The 20,578-nt window shown below is 40.1% G+C and overlaps 1 long non-coding RNA gene across 1 annotated transcript; it reads right to left on the reverse strand.

The window, feature by feature from the left end:
• Nucleotides 1-5,678: 5,678 nt before the first annotated feature.
• On the reverse strand, nt 5,679-20,239 carry LOC140116478 (uncharacterized). Its single transcript, XR_011852773.1, has 3 exons — nt 20,194-20,239; nt 15,361-15,504; nt 5,679-5,889 (listed from the first exon to the last, which is right to left on the reverse strand). It is a non-coding gene; the product is annotated as an uncharacterized lncRNA (long non-coding RNA).
• Between the last annotated feature and the right edge of the window lie 339 nt (nt 20,240-20,578).

Raw genomic sequence — 20,578 nt, forward strand, 5'->3', positions numbered from 1 at the left:
ACCATCACTGAGTGATAGGAGCTAAAACAGCAATAAAACTGATTAACATTGTAAAATAAGGGGTGCAAAGGCTCGAATAAATGTGGGTCATATTCTTTAAAAACTATACGAACACAACTGAGGAGAAAGGCCATCAGTTTACAAACTCCATCTGACCTATATAAATGCAGCATACAATATGCAATGCATAAAAAACCTCTACATAGTGATAAGTGACACACCACAAGGAGTACAGTAAATTATACATTTATATAAAGGTGCAAAGGAAACCCTTAATGACCTTAGACTTTGAACACCCAGAAATAATAACAAGCGACTGTGGCTAAATAAATGATCTGAAAGAGAAGGTTTCCACTTTTCACATTTTAAGTATCCTTGTTTCTACAACTTCCAGTGAGGCAGAAGACATCAGGAGAATCCTTCTACTACTAGGATGAAGGATTATAAACCAAGCACACTGACATACTGATGTGAGCCCCCTCTGGCAGGATCCACTCTCCTTTAAGGTTCTTATGCCCTTTTATTTACAACAGAAAGGCTTTTACAATTATGCAAATGAGCCTGAGGGGCTCCATAGATCATTAGCATAAATTTTAAAGACATGTTTTTGTAAAAATAATAGCATACAAACCTGCCAGAAGGGACACACATCAGTATGTCAGTGTGTTCGGTTTACAATCCCCGATCCTGATGGTAGATGCCATTTAAAGGTGTTGTCTGGGCTATGTCTTTGTCTATAAAACAAAAAAACAAATACTTATACTCACCTTCACTAGCACTCCCGTTCTCATGCGACGTCACCGTCACTGTTGTTTATGGGGAAGCCAATTAAAGTGAAGCAGTAAGCCACCTAGTACTGTCATTTTAGTAGCTGGAGAACTTACAAGTTGAAGTACCTATTATTAATATCTGAAAAAATACTTTTCTAACTATCAATCACTGTTAGAGAAAAATAACAGTGCACAACATAACTAATACTAAATAAATTCCTGTGTATGTCACAGTTATATGGAATAACCTAAAAGCAGTGCAAGCTATTTGACAGTCTGAAGGCTGCCACACACTAGCCGGATCAGTAATGGAATGATGAGCATGGAATGTGAAAAGTGTAACGGACTGACGATACTGCCGAGGACAGAAATCCGTACAACGTATCAATATGTCCCCGGCAGTGTGCCCAGTCTGTGACATGGCACTTTTCATGGCTACTGTGTGGTAGCCTTGATGGAAAACATTTTTTGGAATATCTGAATTTTTTGGAATAGCACCTGGGGGCTTATTTACTAAGGGTCCTGCGGCTGCATTTTCATTGGGTTTCCCGACTTTTCGGGGATCGCGCAGGGATTGTATCACAAGTGATCAGATTGTGTCACAATCGTGCTGGCTTTCACGCAACATAAATGGGGGTGGGGGGGGGCCAGCCGCTGGACGGTCCGACTGATTCGGAATAACCGCGGGATTTAACATTCAAATTTGTGTCAAAAGCCAAACACTTACATGTACCGGGAAGAAGAAGGTGAACTCCGGCGGACGTGAGCGGGGAGCAACACATCCGGCACAAAGCACAAAGATCCGGCAGGGAATGCTGGGAGAGACTGGCTTTTATACAATTTCCAGGGGAAGGCCAGCACCAATCAGCTGTGCGCTGGCCCTTTAAATTTTCGAGTGCCGGTGCACACGCGCCATAGGAGGCGGAGACATGCACGGCGGGATGCTGAGGCCAGGAAAGTGGCGTGAGCGTGACACGAGGGGCACAGGCTCATGCACCTGTGTGATATCACATGACCATGGACAGATTTGTATCCACTGGAAGCAAACATAAAAGCTTTCTACAACAGGACAGCAAGCAGAGATCTTGGAAAAGCTGAGGAATTTATACATAAAGTATATTAGAAAATTGTCTAACTTTTCATCACACAAACAATACCAATTATTTTGTGAAAGTGGACAACCCCTTTAAGTTAATCTACATGGACTTACATGAAAATAATTCTGAAAGATAACTGAAGAAAAAAATGAGTCAGGAACTAGCCAAGAAAGTGTGTCCAATAAAAACATTTTTGGTTTTAGAGCGCCACATGTGAATACTATGAAGTCCTTATTAATAAATGGAACTCCCTATTGAAACACATAGTAAAGAAACATAAATAAAGGATGCTGACTTCAGTACACTAGAATGTGACCCTTGGGGTTCGGATTCCCAATGTATATGAAAATATTTGTAAGAAAACGTATGTAACCTCCGTTGACTGAGGAAGCCTCTCATTAAATAAAGTGGGTCTCTTGACCCTTCCACGCCAACCACCACCCTCTCCGGAATGACCAGTTGAGCTCAAGCCCCCTAGCACATGTACTTGAGGAACCAGGAGCCAGAACGGGGGAAATATTTTTTTATGTTTTTTTTTTCTTATCCCAGATCCCTTTAAGACAATGCATGAAAAAAAAACCAAGAAGATTAGACATATACATTTTTTATTATTCATTTTATTATTTATATATTTTATTGCTGTCATGTACTTTTTTAGAAGGTCAATATTAAACCTTACTTAACTACAAACATGAATATACTTCTCAATCCGGATTGGTTATGGCAGGCTTAGGCTACCTGGTCCCAAAGTGAGCAGTTTCAGGGGCCACAAAGAACAGTCCCATAGGCCATAGGCCGTTCATGTGTCATCAGCAGGTGAGTTCTACTAACACACAAATGGGGACCAACACACATCCATGGGCTTTGGAATACACAACCTCCATAGAAGTGAATGGGAACATGTGCGAGCTGTAGAAAAAATGGCTGCCACATGTCCCCCCGTAGCCTTTGTACGGTATGGGTCTTACCAATAGGTCGGATATCCAAAAGTAGGCCATAAATGCATAGGACATTTATGGAAATTCACTATCAGTTTTCATTATTCATTCTTCATATCTGATTCTAAAACACACTGCACCACAACTCAACTTTCTCCAAGTGCGGGCAGAACTACATTCTCTTCTGCAGGCTGCAATATAGAGCCAATGAAATATGTGGTGTAAAATTTGTTTTCGCGATCTCACATTTTTATCTCAAAGATGGTTAGAACCAATCGCGTATATCCAGCCATAAAATGATCATCGTTTCCGCCCATATATTATTAGCTGACATTTTTGTTTGAGATTGCAGCCTAAAACTGAAAACAAATCAAGCAAGAAATGTCACGTTATAGAAGATCTATCATCATTTACATAGGAGTATTGTTTATATCTATACTGGTTATATTCCGGTAATACCTCTATCTGTTTTAACTGACAGTTAGCTGGAGGGGAGGGGATCTTCATAATTCAGGGTTCTAAAAAGTAGAAATTTCTATTCATACAGAATTATGAATAAATTAAAAGGTGTTTTGACATACTGTACTATACTATACTTGTACTATACTATACTATACTACACCAGCCAGAATATTTTTGTCAATATCCTTATTTGTTGACGATGGGGTGGGATGTACGAGACCAGAATTGCATAAATGAATAGTGCACATGAAAATAATAAACTTTGTAATATTCTTTATTAAAGGAATATGTTCCTACATCCTTTTTCATCACCTTTCTTCCTTATTAAAAGGTAACTTGTCACCAGAAATTGACCTAATAAACCACTACCAGTATGTTGTCAAGCAGCTGAACACCTTCAATATCATGTTTCTTCTATGACCCAGTGCGTTGGCATCATCCAGAAAATCAACTTTGAAGTGAGATGTAAATTGGTTGTATAAAGTCACGGAGGTAGAGAGTTTAACACTGAAGTCAAGCTCTCTCTTCCTCAGAAAGCCCCTTCACTGTAATTGATGGTCCTGCATTTAGAGACATCACTGACCAGATCTCCTGAAGTCTGATGCACATTGTGGAGGAGGCGTTCTTAGGAAGGGAAAGCTTGACTTCCATGTTAAACTCTCCGCCTGCTTGACTTTATGCAACCAATTAACAACTCACTTCAAATTTGATTTTCTGGGTGATGGAACCACACTGGGCCATGAAAGAAACATGACCTGGAAGGTCTAAAGCTGCTCGACAACATACTAGTAATCGTTTATTAGACCAATTTCTGATGACAGGTTCCCTTTAAGCAGTTGTATAAATCAGCTTTCTGTCCTATATCCACTGGGCACATGTATGAAAAACAGTGCAAACTGCACTATGTGCAGTCGGCCTGTGGAGGGCACAGAGGACGCCAGATTCATGAATTGTGGCTCCCATTCTTCAAGAATCTGGCGTCCCCTGCACTGTACCGACAGAGTGCACCGAAATTTTTTGGTGCTCCTTTAACATAAGCCGTTCAATTTTATTGAACACCACATGATAAATGTGTTGCATGGTCCAACAGGACCAGAGTGCCCCTTTGTGTGCAGAAATTTGTGTTGAGTCGGGTATAGTGCAGCCACGACATAAATGTGTTGCGTTCACTTCTTTAAGAATGTGCAAAGTCAGACTGGTGCAGGGACTTAAATAAATCTGGGCCAATAACTTAAATCTTTACAGAAAGTCCTTGGATAGTCTAATCTCCTCAGAGAGCTGAGTCATTAAGAGGAATATTCTCTAGCTATGGAAAGTGTAAATCTCCCACTGTGTCTTTCTTTTCACTGTTCTTCCTCACTGATGGGCACAGGAAGAGGGGAAGGGGGGGGCATAACTGTGCTGCTGCAGTACCTTCTATCCAGCAGAGATTAGAGATGTAAGGAAAGAAGCACTGAGGGTCTGCACACAATACAAAAGTAACTAGCAGGACTGCTGAATCACTGGATCACATTCAAGGATTATCCATAAGCCAGTAAAGGCAAATGAGCAACTTATGAACAAGATCAACACCTTTAAAAGCTACACCCATGACATCCAACCGAAGGGGGTAATTATGTCTCCCCTCCTCCAGCTATCCCAGTATTAAACCCCAAAGGGCCTATGCACAGTTACATGGGATGGCTTTGGCTCTGAACTGTTAAATCCTATGGCTGCTGGGTGCTAACATATACATAGGCAAAACCTCTGCCATGTCCCCTGCAATTTTAAAATGAAGAAATAAAGAATATATTGTTTTTTAAGAAGTGCCGCAACCCTTTGTTACTTTGGATTGCTGACATATACTCCCTCTCCATGTAGTCAGCTGTTGGTATATGACATTGAAGACAAAGTTCTAATCTTTCCCTATACAACTCAACACCCATGTCTGGCTTTAATTTTCTTATCTATGACCTCAAGTTTCCATCTTCCTCATTTCCATACTCGCACCCGTTCATGCTGCCTTCTAGCAGAGCCTATCAGATCTCTGTCACATCCAATAAAGGGCCTCATCTATACTAAATTTGGGATTACTTAGACCATGGAAAAAGGGGCAAAACCAGCTTGGTATAAGCAGCCATCTGCAATTCACTGCTTCTCTGATAACAGATTTCAGCACAGAGCAATGAAAACAGAGCACGGCAGAAATCCATCTTAAGAAATCGCTTTGAGTGTTACCATTTAATGTGCGTGAAAGTGCATGAATAAAGAACATTATGTGCATCGCAGCCAGATTAAACCTTGTGTTTCTTTAGCACTTTGACATTTCAAAGACTCTGAGCATTTTCCAGTATACTCACAAAATCGGTACAGAAACAGATGAGTCTATTCTACTATATCCCTACCTCTTAGGAGCTATAGCTACCGGCTTAACATATCGTTCCAAACATACCGCAAAACTAATACTATAATTGTCATTTTGTGGGAACATAGTGAATATAATACCGCAAATATTCTCCTTCTTTTTTCCGGAATTGGCTAATGATCAATGCCGAGGTCTATTGCACCCCACGCTCATCCGGTGCTGTCAGCTTGATAAGTCGTATCCAATTTTCAATGCATTTTGAATGGAGGTGGCTTCATCTGATAGTAGAAAGCACAAACATCAAAGTGACGTGTTAGTAAAGCTTTGGTATAGTTATCAGGTTTTGGAAGTGAAGAGTATTAGCGCCCCCCTCTGGTGAGAGGTTAAGCGTGTGACGCCCCCACACTAGACGGCTGTCACCTGTAATATGGTTAGGATCCCCCGCACACTGCGTTCATATTATATAGAAGCACGGAGCGGTTATTCATATTACTGGTGTCACGCAGAAAACACCAGAGCTCTGTAGAGGTAACAGGTCGTAATCGCACCCTATGAAGGGATGTCCTCATGGAGGTCAATATGTTGCTTTCTACTATATGATCTTGTAGGTTCAACTCCTGTCAGGGCCATTTAAAGATACTGGAAAAACCACTTGTCTCCTTAACCTCCTGATTGTTTCGTGATATACGAGGAGCTGGGGTTGAGGAAGTCTTCAAGTATGTATCAAGGGCCTGGAGCGGCACTTTGGAAGACAACGTTTTCTATTTTGCATTATTAAAGTCATGTTTCTGCAAATATATAGCAATATTGGATGACATGCAGAGGATGGGTCCTGCACTCAGCGCCGCTCCTCCAGGTCTGTCAATGACCTCCCCTCACATATACAAAGCTCCCTGCCTGGAATATAGAATTGGATAGATCCTCCCGCTACCTTAACAAGCAGATTTGCATAAATTCTATTACCTCTGAGAAGCAGCTGGTGACTCGCGAACAAAGGAGAGATAATTACTTTATTCTAATGGAGCTTTAGCTTACAGAAAAGATCTGGGCCATTGGATGTGCTATTTTATACATTTTGAAAGAAGACAGTACAGGAAGAGGAGTCGAATAGGGCAAAATATGACCAGGAAAATTAAAGTACAAGTTTATCGATTGTCTAGACCGACTTTATTTGGATTGCCCATGGGTCTAACATAACATTAAGTTAGATATGATTCGGTTTTATTTGAGGAAATTAATTTATTACTCATTGTATCTACGGTTAGAATATTAAAAATTATTATTTCGGAATTCTATGGATGTGGTCAGCCATCTGCTCGGGGCTAAGACCATAATTGTGCTCTACGAGTCTTCAGAGCCCGATTTTTCTGAATTCCCTATTAAAGTTATGAGCTAGACAACAGTTTTTGGTATTATAAATGAGAGTATTTTTATTTAGTGCAGGATTTGTACAAAATGATTTGACCATGGATATAATTTGTAAAATTCTGGCTTTGCAGAGCCGCCACTAGGTGGAGAGCTAAAAGCTGTTTCAAGGAGGAAATGTCCCCTCTCATAACATATTTTAGTAAATATTTCTATTCTCCATGGAAAAAAATACTGAAAAACACTCCATTAAAAAACCTGAACTGTCAATGCCAATCTGTAATGGCAGCACCTACTCACTTGGCTAACTCATACATTTTCTATAAGGAGTTAACACCATGATATAAAGTGACAGGAGAGGATTTATCTGCAACAACATATTATACAGCAGGAGGAGCTGATTGTACATTGTGACCTAGCTGTTGGTAGCAAGTTATAGAACAGGAGGAGCTGAACCGATGATGTTCTATCTGCAGGCAGCTTGTTATAGACCAGGAGGGGCTGAGCTGATTGCAAATAGTTTCCTATCTGCAGGCAGCATGTTATAAAGCAGTAGGAGCTGAGAAGATTGTATGTAGTGTTTTATCTGCTGGCAGGATGCTATATAACAGGAGGAGCTAAGCAGATTATACATACAATCCTATCTGCATGTTATAGAGCAGGAAGAGGTGAACACATTCATATACTAATTAAGTAAAAAGTTCTAATAAATCTTTTCACATAAAACAATATACAAAGTCTACCTGCTCTGTAACATACCGCTAGTAATTGAATAGCATTTTCAATGTGACAAAGATGCTACAACTATACACCAGATATAGTTATATAGGCGGTCCCCTACTTAAAAACACTCGACTTACAGACGACCCCTAGTTGAAGACGGACCCCTCTGCCCACTGTGACCTATGGTGAAGCTCTCTGGATACTTTACTATAGTCCCAGGCTGCAATGATCAGCTGTAAGGTGTCTGTAATGAAGCTTTATTGATAATCCTTGTTCCCATTACAGCAAAAAATTTAGAAACTCCAATTGTCACTGGGGCAAAAAAAAATAAAAAATTGTCTGCATCTACAATTATAAAATATACAGTTTTGACTTGCATACAAATTCAACTTAAGAACAAACCTATGGACCCTATCTTGTATGTAACCCGAAAACTGTCTGTATTAAATTAAATAAAATGAAATAAGTAAAAACAGAGTGAATATTCATCAGCAGATGCCTTAACATAATGTAATATGCCTGTATGTAGCATGAGCTATTGAATAAGTCCTAACTGTACTTACTATTCCTTGAACGGGAGAGACCAGAGTGTGGTCAGTCTGTGCCTAGTGCAGACTCCATGGGGTTTATTTACTAAGGGTCGCGGTACACACTTTCGGCGGACTGTTCGCCGATTTCGGGATTAGTGCAGCTTTGACAGGGATTTAACAGGGGTTAAGCGCTGGGATTGTGTCGCACACGGATTTTGCCGCTGCTGGCTTCCATGCAACATAAATCGAGGGGCGGCTATTGGACTATCCGACTGATTCGGACTGAGCGTGGGATTTAAGTTTCAAATTGTGTCGCAAGACAATGCACTTACATGCACCAGGAAGAAGAAGGTGAACTCTGTCGGACCTGATCGGGGAAGTGACAGAAGCAGGATATCGGGTACAAGATCTTAGTGAATCGCAGCATAGTCCATTATTGTTGGACAATGCACTTTCTGTGAATTCCAAGGAACAGGTAAGTAAATGTGCCCCCATGTATGGAAACTGGATGGCTCTTTTAAACTCCATTACTTGATTACACCTGAAAATGGTAAAATCTTTTGAGAGTACAGATCACCGGGATAACGTGATGGGATTAAAAGGGTGCCTGGCGCACTAGGTGCCTATAAGGTGCCTTATACCCAATAGAAAAGACTAGTGTAATAATTGATACATTATAGTATAAATTTACACCTCAGATACTGATACCAGAAAAAAAACAAGAAATTTGTAGGATCGCGAAATGATGAAAATATTCATGTCATCGTTCATTGAATTTGAAGGAATGCAAATAGAATACATGATTTTACCAAATGTTATGTTTAACATGAAACAAATTGTGGCCAAAATTTAAGTTTCACCAGACGAGCCTGTAAAGTACCTAAACTTTCAGATATGAATCTTAAGTGAAATGAACCAGATGTCTTTTTACAATTGTTGTACATGTACTGAATGATAATTCCCTGCTTGAAATACAGGACGTACCGGGGGTGGGGGACGCCTTTATAGTGGGTGATAAATCATGTATGGTGTATGTATAAATCAAAGAGTTTCCCTCTATGGGGCTATAATGCTCATAATCTAATCATTAATATTAGATAGTTCTATCATTTACAATTATTTAAATTGTTGGTTTTATTCATCTTGGAATATATATTTAAGGCTTTAGACTGCAGAAATGTTCAGGGAAATCCTCCATAGGGCCTGGGTGCTGATGTGATAATAGGGTGTCACCACAGAGGGAAATCTATGTGAAGCTGAGAAAGAAACCTAGAAATGAATGCTGAAAGTAACCTAAAAATATATTTCCCCCTCCCTCGCTACTTTTCAGTTTTATTTAGTGAATGATCCTGACAAATATATTCTGCAGGGTACAGCATGGGATAATCTCGTGCTGATTTTCAAAATCATTGACTGGTTTCAAGATGTTATCCCACAAAAACTATTTATTGCTTTGTCACGAAGTAGACGATTATCTGATCTCTGGAGCCCCAGTGATCGCTTACAGAGGGGTCGGGCAGCTTAGTATAGTGTTTGTTTCCTTGAATATTGAAAGGAGCAGCAGCCTGAATATTTGCCATCACTCCATAGAAAGTCCTCCTAACTGCACAAGGAGGAATAAGTGAAGTGGTGGTCACGCAATTGATATCTATGGCACCAAAGAATTAGGTGGAGTAGTGGTCACACAATTTATAGCTATGGTTCCATACAATTAGTTGGATCAGTGGTAACACGATTTATATCTATGGTGCATTAGAATTAGGTGGAGGAGTGGTCACGCAATTTATATCTATGGTGCTGTAGAATCAGGTGGAACAGTGTTCACGCAATTTATATCTATGGTGCTGTAGAATCAGGTGGAACAGTGGTCACGCGATTTATATCTAAAGCGGCATACAATTAGGTGGAGCAGTGGTCACACGATTTATAGCTAGAGCGCTGTAGAATTAGAAGGAGGAGTGGTCCCATAATTTATATCTAAAACGGCGTAGAATTAGGTGGAGCTGTGGTGACATGATTTATATCCAAAGCGCTATAGAATTAGGTGGAGCAGTGGTCAAACAAATTGTATCCAAAGCGCTATAGAATTAGGTGGAGCAGTGGTCAGACAAATTGTATCCAAAGCGCTATAGAATTACATGCAGTGGTGACACGATTTATATCCAAAGTGCTGTAGAACTAGGTGGAGCAGTGGTCATACAATTTATATCTATGGTGCCATAGAATTAGGTGAAGCAGTGGTTACACAATGTATATCTAAAGCGCTGTACAATAAGGTGGATCAGTAGTCACGCAATTTTTTATCTAAAGCGCTGTAGAACTAGGTGAAGCAGTGGTCAGACGATCTATATCTATGATGCTGTAGAATTAGGTGGAGCAGTGGAGAATAGAATGGCCGTCTCCATGTGTGGCCAACTATCCATTTAATCTCCTAGCTGTTCTTATATATGATACAGGGGTTTGCGATCCCATCAATCAGACATTTATGATGAATTTATTCGAGCTGTTTGACTGGATAGAAACCTGACCTGAGAAAGTGACGTCTGATCAGTCTATGGAGGTTGGGTAAATACTTCAAAGCTGGCCACAAGTTTTAGTATGACCACTATCTTCCATGAATCTCCCTTTTTCTTCGCCTTTATCACTCGGTATCCAGGAAGATATAGCACGCCAAACGGGTTATCCCTCCTCTTTAAAAATTCTTCACAGGGTCACTGTCTCTAGTTTTTACACCACCTAACTATGAGCACCATAAGGTACTAAACATCTCAAGTGAAATCTCTCTTACAGCCTCTAAAAGTCAACAAGTATTGTATGTGTAGGGTCAACAATTAAGGGAAATCTACCATCAAACCAGGGTCACTTACTCATAGATCCAGACACCGTGGCTGTAGTAATCTTCATATATCTGTTATCCATGGTCTCCTTCCTTCTAAAATCAACCTTGAGATTATGCTAATGAGCCTGAAGGGCTACTGATGTGGTTCCCAGAGCCCCTTTTTGCTGCCGATTCCCAGGTTGTTACACTGTGGAAAAAGCACTCGCCCCTCCCACTGTGCACTGTAACATTGTCTGCTGCAGTTAGATTACATCAGGCAGAGCGAGGGGGAAATGCAGGGGGACAGGGGAGACAGTCTAATAGCCAGTAAATCTGGAGCATGGTGGGGCTCTGGGAACCACCTACTGTAGTAACCCTTCAGGCTCATTAGAATAATTTTAAAAGTTGATTTTAGAAGGAAGGAGGACAAAGATACAAAATATAGGAAGATTAACATAGTCACGGAGCCTGGATCTATGAGTAAGTGCCCCATGTTTATTATGATGGATTTTGATGGTAGACTTCCTTTTAAATGTTGCTTGTAGATCCTCTATTACAACCTTGCTCTCAGTATAACTTGCCTGTTTGTGAATGTCACACTTCATTCTCTGTTTCCATAGTAAATTAATTCATAGATAAGGAGAAAGATCTTAGCGTCAGGTAATTAGCTTAATGCAGGTAACAGCAAAAACATATTAAGGAGGAAGTTCAGGATCAGAGAATTGTGAACTAGGTTTAATGAACTCTACCGATATTCTACAGAGATTATCCATTTAGCTAACAAGCTATCCAACAAGCAACAGACCCCTTTAATAACTGTATAGAAAAGCACCATGGATCTGAGGCCTGGTGCAACTTATTAAAATATATGCTGGTACTATAAACCACAAGTGGTTGTGATATCACACTATGTAACCCACCTAAAACTTACTTCTGATATCACTGAGAATGTAATATAGGATTATAGATGAGATGATTTCTCAAAAAATTTGATTTGGCTGCTTAAAAAGAATCCACCGTTTTAGAGCCCTGACTTCACCAGGAGCCACCTGGTTTCCCCAATACTGAAAAACTAGAGCTACAAATCCCAAGAAGCATCTGCTAGGTGGCACCCTTCCATAAAGTCAGGGAGAAGATTGAGGACCTGCTTCTTTGAGTTATGACTCCAGGAGGATGGCTTCTTTTTCAGAGCCTCCCAAACTCACCAAGCCATGATGTATATGGCACAAGGAGAGTCCCGTTGGCTGTGGGAGCCCTATCCAACTTCCTGTCGCTATGGTCCGGAGCCTTCAGCTCCCAGACTTCCAGTGAGGACATTGCAGTTCATCTGACTGAAACCCACTTGTAATATCAAAGTTTGATACATTATAATATTTTAGTCATCTGTAAACCTATTATGCTGTTACTGAAGGCACAGCCATTTTCCAGAATATGTTCCTACACTGCAACAACGTTGACGAGTTGAACTTACAATGCTTTTATGCTTTGTGAATCAAACATACCTGGAGAATGCTGTAGCTACACTGATGTAGAAACATCTTGTTTAACCCATGAACCGAGTGGTTCTTCTTAAAAAAACTATTTTAAAATTCAGGACACTGGGAAAGCTGGGCTATAGGTAGGCTGCCTACATAAACACATTACACATGAAGCTTCCTGAACTGTCCAGACAGGAGTAATCAACCTCACTTGGATGACGCATACACAGCAGCTGGGGGATGGTGCAGCTATTGATTACTTCTGTTTGTCAGGGACAACACAGTGATGACGTATTCTCACCTTATGCTGTGCAGGACAAGGTTGGAGCAGTGCATAATTAGGGTAAGAGGAGAGCACTGAGCCAGCCAAAGGAGGGACAGGGCCTTATTATCAAAATGTTATAATAATTTTTTTTTTAAGCAAAACCTCTCGGTTCAGTGATTCAACAAGATATGTTTCTGCATCAGTGTAACTAAAGCATTCAAAAGGTATGTTTGGTTCACAATGCATAAAAGCAAATGGTAAGTTTACTTTTCAGATGCCATGATAACTAGATATTGTAATGAGGAATTGCCAAGAATGCTAAGAACTAAAAAAGATAACTAGGTGAGCCCTAACCTGGCGCCTATTGGGTCCTAATATACTACAATACAGAGTACATTGCAGCACATAAATGATCACAGTCATGTACTCCTCCTTCACGCAACTTAATAAAGTCTCAGGATCTTGTGTATTCAACATTTTTTTTCCCATTAAAGTGGCTTATATTTTATTTTATTACTAAAATACAGGACAGTTTCTCATCATTTGACTCTAAAACTAATCATGAACTTGACGGGACATCTAGGCTGTCTTGAAAACATATGTCACTTTTGTGTGCTTGGAAGTTTTTATTACATCGGTCAAAAATGTGTCTTGAAATCCAATTTATTAGCATTGGCCTCCGGCAGCCCAAGCTGTAAATACATTGCTAGTCATGGCTATACTTCCAGTCACAACACTATAGCTCCTGTACTAGCAAAGGCTAAGTAATGATGATCTACATAATAAATCATTTCTGTAAATTTGCTGACTCACAGCATTGATCAGCCTTGCCGTTGAGTTTCTCACTTCCAGGAAAGGGAATTAAATCTTTCAGCATCTTACATCTTCCCTTGTCCCTGCCAAAACATAGTGCCTCTGAAAAATAGAGAAGGTGTATGAGGCACGAAAAACCCAGAAATCACTGTAGATGGTGGCACATTGTTCCACCATGTATCCGGTGTGGAAAATATCACCCTTTTAAGGGGTAGTCTCATGTTTAATCATGACAGATTTGGATCCCACCTCTGGAAGGTGTGGGTCCCTGGCGTTGAACTAACATCTATGTTGTATTTATGGCATATTCTGAAGATAAACATAGGAACATTCCCCTTTAAGATCATCCAAGCTCATAATTTGTATATGACACGTGCAAGCTGAGGTACAGAATAATAGGATAAGTCTAGTTTCTTGAGATGATATCAGACCATGATTAAGAACGGTTTAGTCGTCTGAAACGCGTGGATTAATGAGAATATGAACTAATAAACTTGAAGTCTTTGCGGAAATCAGCTGGACCATTGGAATATTTTTTATAGGAGGACTGTGACGTAATGGAGAACATTCTTTCTCACATGATGGAGGAAAGTGCCAGCAGACATATCTGGTGCCTCATTGTCCTGGATGTAAACATAAGAATTGGGCAGGAAATATTCATCATACTGTTTATTTTGATACAACCCTAGTTAAGGTATTGCCCCATAGAAGTTAGGTTGTCTATGCATCTGGGTATTACCCAATGAAAAATTATATAGACTGCAAAGTTTGTTTTCAATAGAGCAGAGATGATACTTAGTTGTCAGATACACCCCCCACCATTTATCTGTAGGGAAAAATATTGACCCTCATAACAATCTATTGCCAATGGTTTGCCAAATCCCACAGACCACTCTATAAGGAGTTCATTTTGACTCAACAAATCAATTGTTAGTTTCTCCTGTTGATACAAATAACTGATTCCTCTCTACAAATGAAACCTAGCCCCTCACATCTGAGCCTTCTGGTAGGCTGAAGGAAATCACTAATAAAGGGTTGACACTTTAAAGGAAATGTACTGTCATTTCCTGAAAATTAACTGTTAATATTACCGGGTAGGAACCCAGCAGTGTGGTTAGAACAATTTTGGGGGAATTTATCATACGCAGGCGCCGGTTTATCATAGCGGCAACGCCCGCATGTCTTGCCAGATATGCGTCAGGCGGCATGGTTTGACCTGGCATAGTTTTGTGTAAAAAGTATGCAGGGAAAGGGCAGGGACTCCACCGCTGGTCACACCCCTCTATGATCCCTCTATGCCCCACTATGTGGAGGTGGCATAGTCGCAATTCCTAATTTTTGCAGTGTGTAAGCGTTTGTCAATATTTCACTGAAAACTGGTGTAGAAGCAGTGATACATTCCCCCCCCCCCCAATGTTTATTAGGTGCTGTACTTCGAGAACTAAATTTATGTTTATGCTAATGAACCCCCAGTGCTCCCCGAGTTGTCACCAGAGCCCCTGCAGGCCTTGGGGTCTCTGGCCTATAAACACCCCCCAGGAGCACTTCTTATCTGGGAAGATGGGTGATGAGTGCTCTTGGGAGTATGTAATAACCAGAGCCCAGAGGGTCTCTGGTGACGCCCACCTAGAGCATTTCACTATCATAAAAATAAAGTTAGTTTTTCAAGTAAACTAAAGGAGTTAACAAATGGTCCTATGCTGCAGGCAAACAAAACTTGTGCTGGCCAATGACCTCTCAGTTTTGTAAGTAGTTACCTTCAAAGTCATATGAACAAAGAATCTTTGACAAGGACGAATTGATGGCGAGGCAACTGGGTCACTTCAGAGCGTTCTCTGTTTGCAGTGGTCAACTCCTTCTACATATTATCCAACTGGAAAACCAGCAAAATGTTCTCCACTCTGAAAAGATTATGTATCACTATAAGACAAAGATGTCAGAACACAAAGTATCACAGTCTACAATATATGGACTCACATTGATAAGATACAGATTGTCTCATGTTAGCCCTCTGCCAAAAGCTTCTACACTCATCATGTGAACATAGAAGGTCTGGTCACATTTTATATTACATCATGTGGATGTGTCTCAGCTCCATGACATCATGATACACTACAGAAATAAACTAAGCCAACAAGGAAAGTGTAATGCTCATGGTTCCCGGGAATTGTTGGGGAAGTACAGTATCTATAAGGCGTGCCACCATCTAAGCCAACACCAAAATTTTGCTGTACCTCATTCAAGTGGTATATCCTAATGGCAGTGCCCTGTACAACAGGAATCAAAAATGGTTCAAGAATAGTGTTAAGAAATTGACAGAATATTCCCAAAGGATCTAATTCTCGATACCTCAATTCCAATAAAACCAAGCTGAAGCATCCAGGTTTAGATGGGTCAGAGCTGTCTTGGCAGGTCAGATATTGGATATAGGATTTGCTGTGTTGTTGTAGTTTCTGTATTTAGACTTCTATGTTCTACTCTTCAACATAATTAGAGCAGCAGAAACGTCTTCAAGTTGACACAACTCTGTAGGTTCTATGTGGCCCTAACAAGAGAAAAGCAATATATATGTACTACCTTTGGCAAAAGTAGCTCTGATGACAGAGTTCGACTACGGCTATGACTTTGGCTTTTCACCAGAATAACAATGGGTAGGGTAGGGCATACATTTGAAATATTTCATATCATACATGCTGATGTTCTTCATGACTGCACATGCATGACTCTACAGAGTGACAACTACCTAACCACACCCGGCACAAAGCCGCACCATTTACTGGCTTTAGATTTACAGTACTTGGATAAGTTGCCTCATAAAAATGCTAACATAAAAGTTATGAATAAAGTAAAAGTTCTGTTCTATTCAATTCAATATTTGAATGGAATAAAATGCTCTTTCAATCACGGTGTCCTTACTGGAGAACATCATGGTGAGTAGTAACCCTCGGCACAGAAAGCGCCTGGTAAAGTGGCTGTTGTTAAGCACCTCTCCCTGTTGCCAAGCATAAAGAACAGTACAAGCAAAGTGTGATTTATCTATACTTGATAGAATTTGTTATGTTAATTTTCCCAACCTACTGCAGGCCTGAAATCGTGACATTTATAATCTATGAGGTATAATGTGCTGAAACATGCAGTTGCTTAGCACACAGAAAGTCAACTATTTTCGTTCAGTGAGTTCAACACAGCAGAGTTTCACTGAATGGGGTAATCTGGACTCCCAGTCGTATTTTATACTGTTTATTATTCAAGGGATTGTCCAACTTTGTTTCTCTCAGCTAAATATTATGCACTTTCAAAAACATAGTTGGGACACTAACAATGACCATGCCTGGTACTATGAATGGCCCAATACTTTCCAAAGATTAAACTTTTCTCTACTGTTTCTAATTCTTTATAGATTACCGGCAGCCCCCGAGTTACATACAAGATAGGTTCTGTAGGTTTGTTCTTAAGTTGAATTTGTATGTGAGTCGAAATTGTATATTTTACAATTGCAGCCCCAACCAAATAATTTTTGGTCTTTGTGACAATTGGATTTTAAAAATGTTGGATTGTCATAAGAATCAGGTTTAACAATAAATCTTAATTGCAAACACCTTTAATAACTTTTATAGCTGTTTATTGTAGCCTAAGGCTAAAGTACAATAATTTACCAACATCCAGAGGTTCGTTTGTAACTAGGGGTTGTATGTAAGTCGGGTGTTCTTAAGTAGGGGACCACCTGTAATAAACTGGGGAGATAAAATATGCAAAATCAAGTAAATCTGTAGTGTTTGCAGTTTTCTCACTTACGGCAGTCACCGCTCTTATAGGAGTGAATAAAAGCGGCGCCTGCCAGGTACTATGGACAGAGCTGTGTGTGCTCTTCCAGCTCTGTCTATAGGGTATAATAACTGATTGGTGAGGATACCAAGTGTCACACAACGGCCAACCATTAATTAACCCATTTCCACCGATCCTCTCTTCTGTTTTTACATTTGTTTCTTGCTCTTCTCTTCCCAAATACTTGAGCTTTTTTACTTCTCTATTATTTTTGTATCTTTATCATCTCCACAGAAATCTATGCAATTTGTTACAGTGTAATTTTCCATGCAATGTACTGGGAAGATGGAAAAATGACAAATGCTTTGAAATTAATGACATTTTCTTACAGGCATTTTTTATGTCTTTTATCTTTACGGTCCAGACACATGCCCTTTTATTCTTTGGGATTGAGTTATCATGGAGATACCAAATTTCTATAGGTTTTATGTTTTAATAAATTTAAACACATTTAAAACTTTTGTAAACTTTTGTTTGCTGTATCACCCATCATTTTTTCATTCTTTGGTGTATGAAACTGTGTATGTTGTCATTTTTTGTAGGAGGAGCTGAGCCCTGCCCATGGCGGTGTATAACTCAGTTTGTTCTATGAAAGTCATAGCAGAGCTATCATAGCAATGAATTTACACCATGGGGAGCAATGAACCCAGTCAATATCTAGCTACCCTAGACGAGTGATGGCGAACCTTTTAGAGACCGAGTGCCCAAACTGCAACCCAGATCCACTTATGTGCCAACACAGCGGTTCTAGCATTAACTTATTAAAATCTTATTGCTCCGTGCTATAGCACAGCTTTCAACATTCCTGAGGACACCAATATCGTTGACAGAAGGAGGGAAAATTTGGATTGCCATTGGAGCTTCCCTTGACAACCCACTGAACAGGGACCAAGATCAGGAGCTTCATTGGCTTCAATGAAAATCCGACCATGTCCACATCTATTCTTCCTGCAATCTCACTTTAAAATAACATTGAGTGTGTCACATCCTGGGCCTGCAGGAGGATCTCTGAAGTCCTGTCTGATGGGACAACAGCCTGAGTGCCCACTGAGAGGGCTCAGAGTGGCACGTTTGGCACCCGTGCCATAGGATTGCCACCACTGCCCTAGACTGATCTGGTCTTTAACGGTGGGTATCTGTTGTGTATTATAGCATATACCCACCATGTATTGAGAAGGCTCAGCCTGTGAACCCTCTCCATAAAACCAACCTTAGTCTAGTCATACCAAGTTAGGCCCTATCAACAGCATAGATCCATAGAGATCAACGTTGATCCATAGAGATCAAGGAAGCAGTCCAGTCATCTCGGGTGCACCAGATCTTGTGATCTGGGGAGACCCCTGTCAATAAACATGTTAGGCCTTATTCTGTGAGTAAGTCCCAACTTGCTAGGACTAGACAACCCCTTTAACAATGCAGAATCATTATAGTATAGCACTTGTTATCAAGGTGGTAATGACCTATTCTGTGGATCGGTGATTAATGGTTTTTGAGCAAGAAAATCCCATATAGAAGTCAATTAGTGTTACATTTTGAATATGTCAGTTTTATTCATTAGTTAGATTAATTAGGGTATCGCTGTAACACTCATGGTCCCCATAGGTAACCATGTCCTTCCTGTTTCTGTTCGGAAATATTCAATTGTTTTTTTCTACTGTTGATTCCTCTAGTATAATTTTTCTGAACAAACTCCATGTACAAATCACTTAAAAGTAATCCGATAATGTGTGGCGGTCCCCCACCGCAGTAACATTAGGTTGTGTATATTGTTTATTGTTATTGGTCTTGTGTGATTCATTTCTGTATGCGCCACGCTTTACTTCGGATTTGTCTGAGTCAGATCTCTACAGACATAACTACAGCCATTATTACATGACACGACACTGGATTATGAATGGTATTAATAAAAATCAACACATACAGTAGTGGCTAAAAGCGAGTAAAAGGCTTGTAGAGAGAGAACGAAGGTACAAAATGTCAAATATCAAAAGTTAATTTCTTGAAATAAATCTTTTATTGGCACAAATTATATATGATTTCTAAAATAGAGCAGTATGGGACATCGTAGATACCTTGCCTTGAGAATGACCTTTGAAGTGTACTTTTTCTTATTAGTTTAGTTAGATTTTTGCCTGTATGGTGCTCCACTTGGATATGGAAAATGGGAAAATGGCGCAAGACAACCGAAATACAATTGCGCACCAGTGTCCAATTATTTTCAAAAATGTAAAACATGGGAAGCCATTAGAATAGAATAGATTTGCACATTACAGAGACCACACCAAGGTTTCCACAGACTGATGATTTCACCTGTAGTTATTGAAGGGGTGAATCTCATGAAGACACCCTAGTTTGTATGATCAAGTAGTTAATATGGTCATTGTATCTTGTAAAGCTATGGTGTTCACTCTAAGTCACATTCACTTCTTTAGGAGTTATGTGTGAGCCACTCAGGTGTCTCCTCTGTTATCCTTACCACCTCAGAAGTTCTCAGAGATAGGTATTCAATCTCTGCCATCTACGACCAGGATCAAGGATTGTAAACCAAGCAAGTGTTAATGAACCCTGGAGCATTTGCATAATTTTAAGAGCCTTTTTTCTTAAAAACAAGGGCATAAGAAGCTTAAAGGGAACCTGTCAACAAATTTTTCACAAATACATGCTAATGGCAGGTTCTTGTAGAGCCCTACTAACTAACTGATACTCTTCTCTTATCTAAAAATTGTTCCCCACAGATTTCCATATATTCAACTTTGGAATCTTACCTGGTATCCAAGGATATCGATAGAGAGTCAAGGTGGGCGTGGCCTCCTCGGGCTGAATCCAGAAGCACCTTCCCATGCTTTCTCTTCATGCTGCAGTAACGTAATGTGACCGGGGTGACATCATCACAGGTCCTTTAGCCTTCTAACATTACCAAACTGTACACCAAGTATATATCTCATGAAATCCCAGCATATCATATCACATGAAATCTCGGCAGCCTGCATGGTGTCCATGCAAGCATGGTGTGATTTTTTAAGTGGTCATGGGTTACAGTTTACTAATGTTAAGAGGCTAAAGGACCTGTGATGATATCATCCTGGTCACATGAGCTTAGGCCAACACCAACCACTCCTCTAAAAATCCCTAAATACCAGGCAAGTTTAC

This window comes from Engystomops pustulosus, chromosome 2 (assembly GCF_040894005.1).
Source record: "Engystomops pustulosus chromosome 2, aEngPut4.maternal, whole genome shotgun sequence".
NCBI lineage: Eukaryota > Metazoa > Chordata > Amphibia > Anura > Leptodactylidae > Engystomops > Engystomops pustulosus.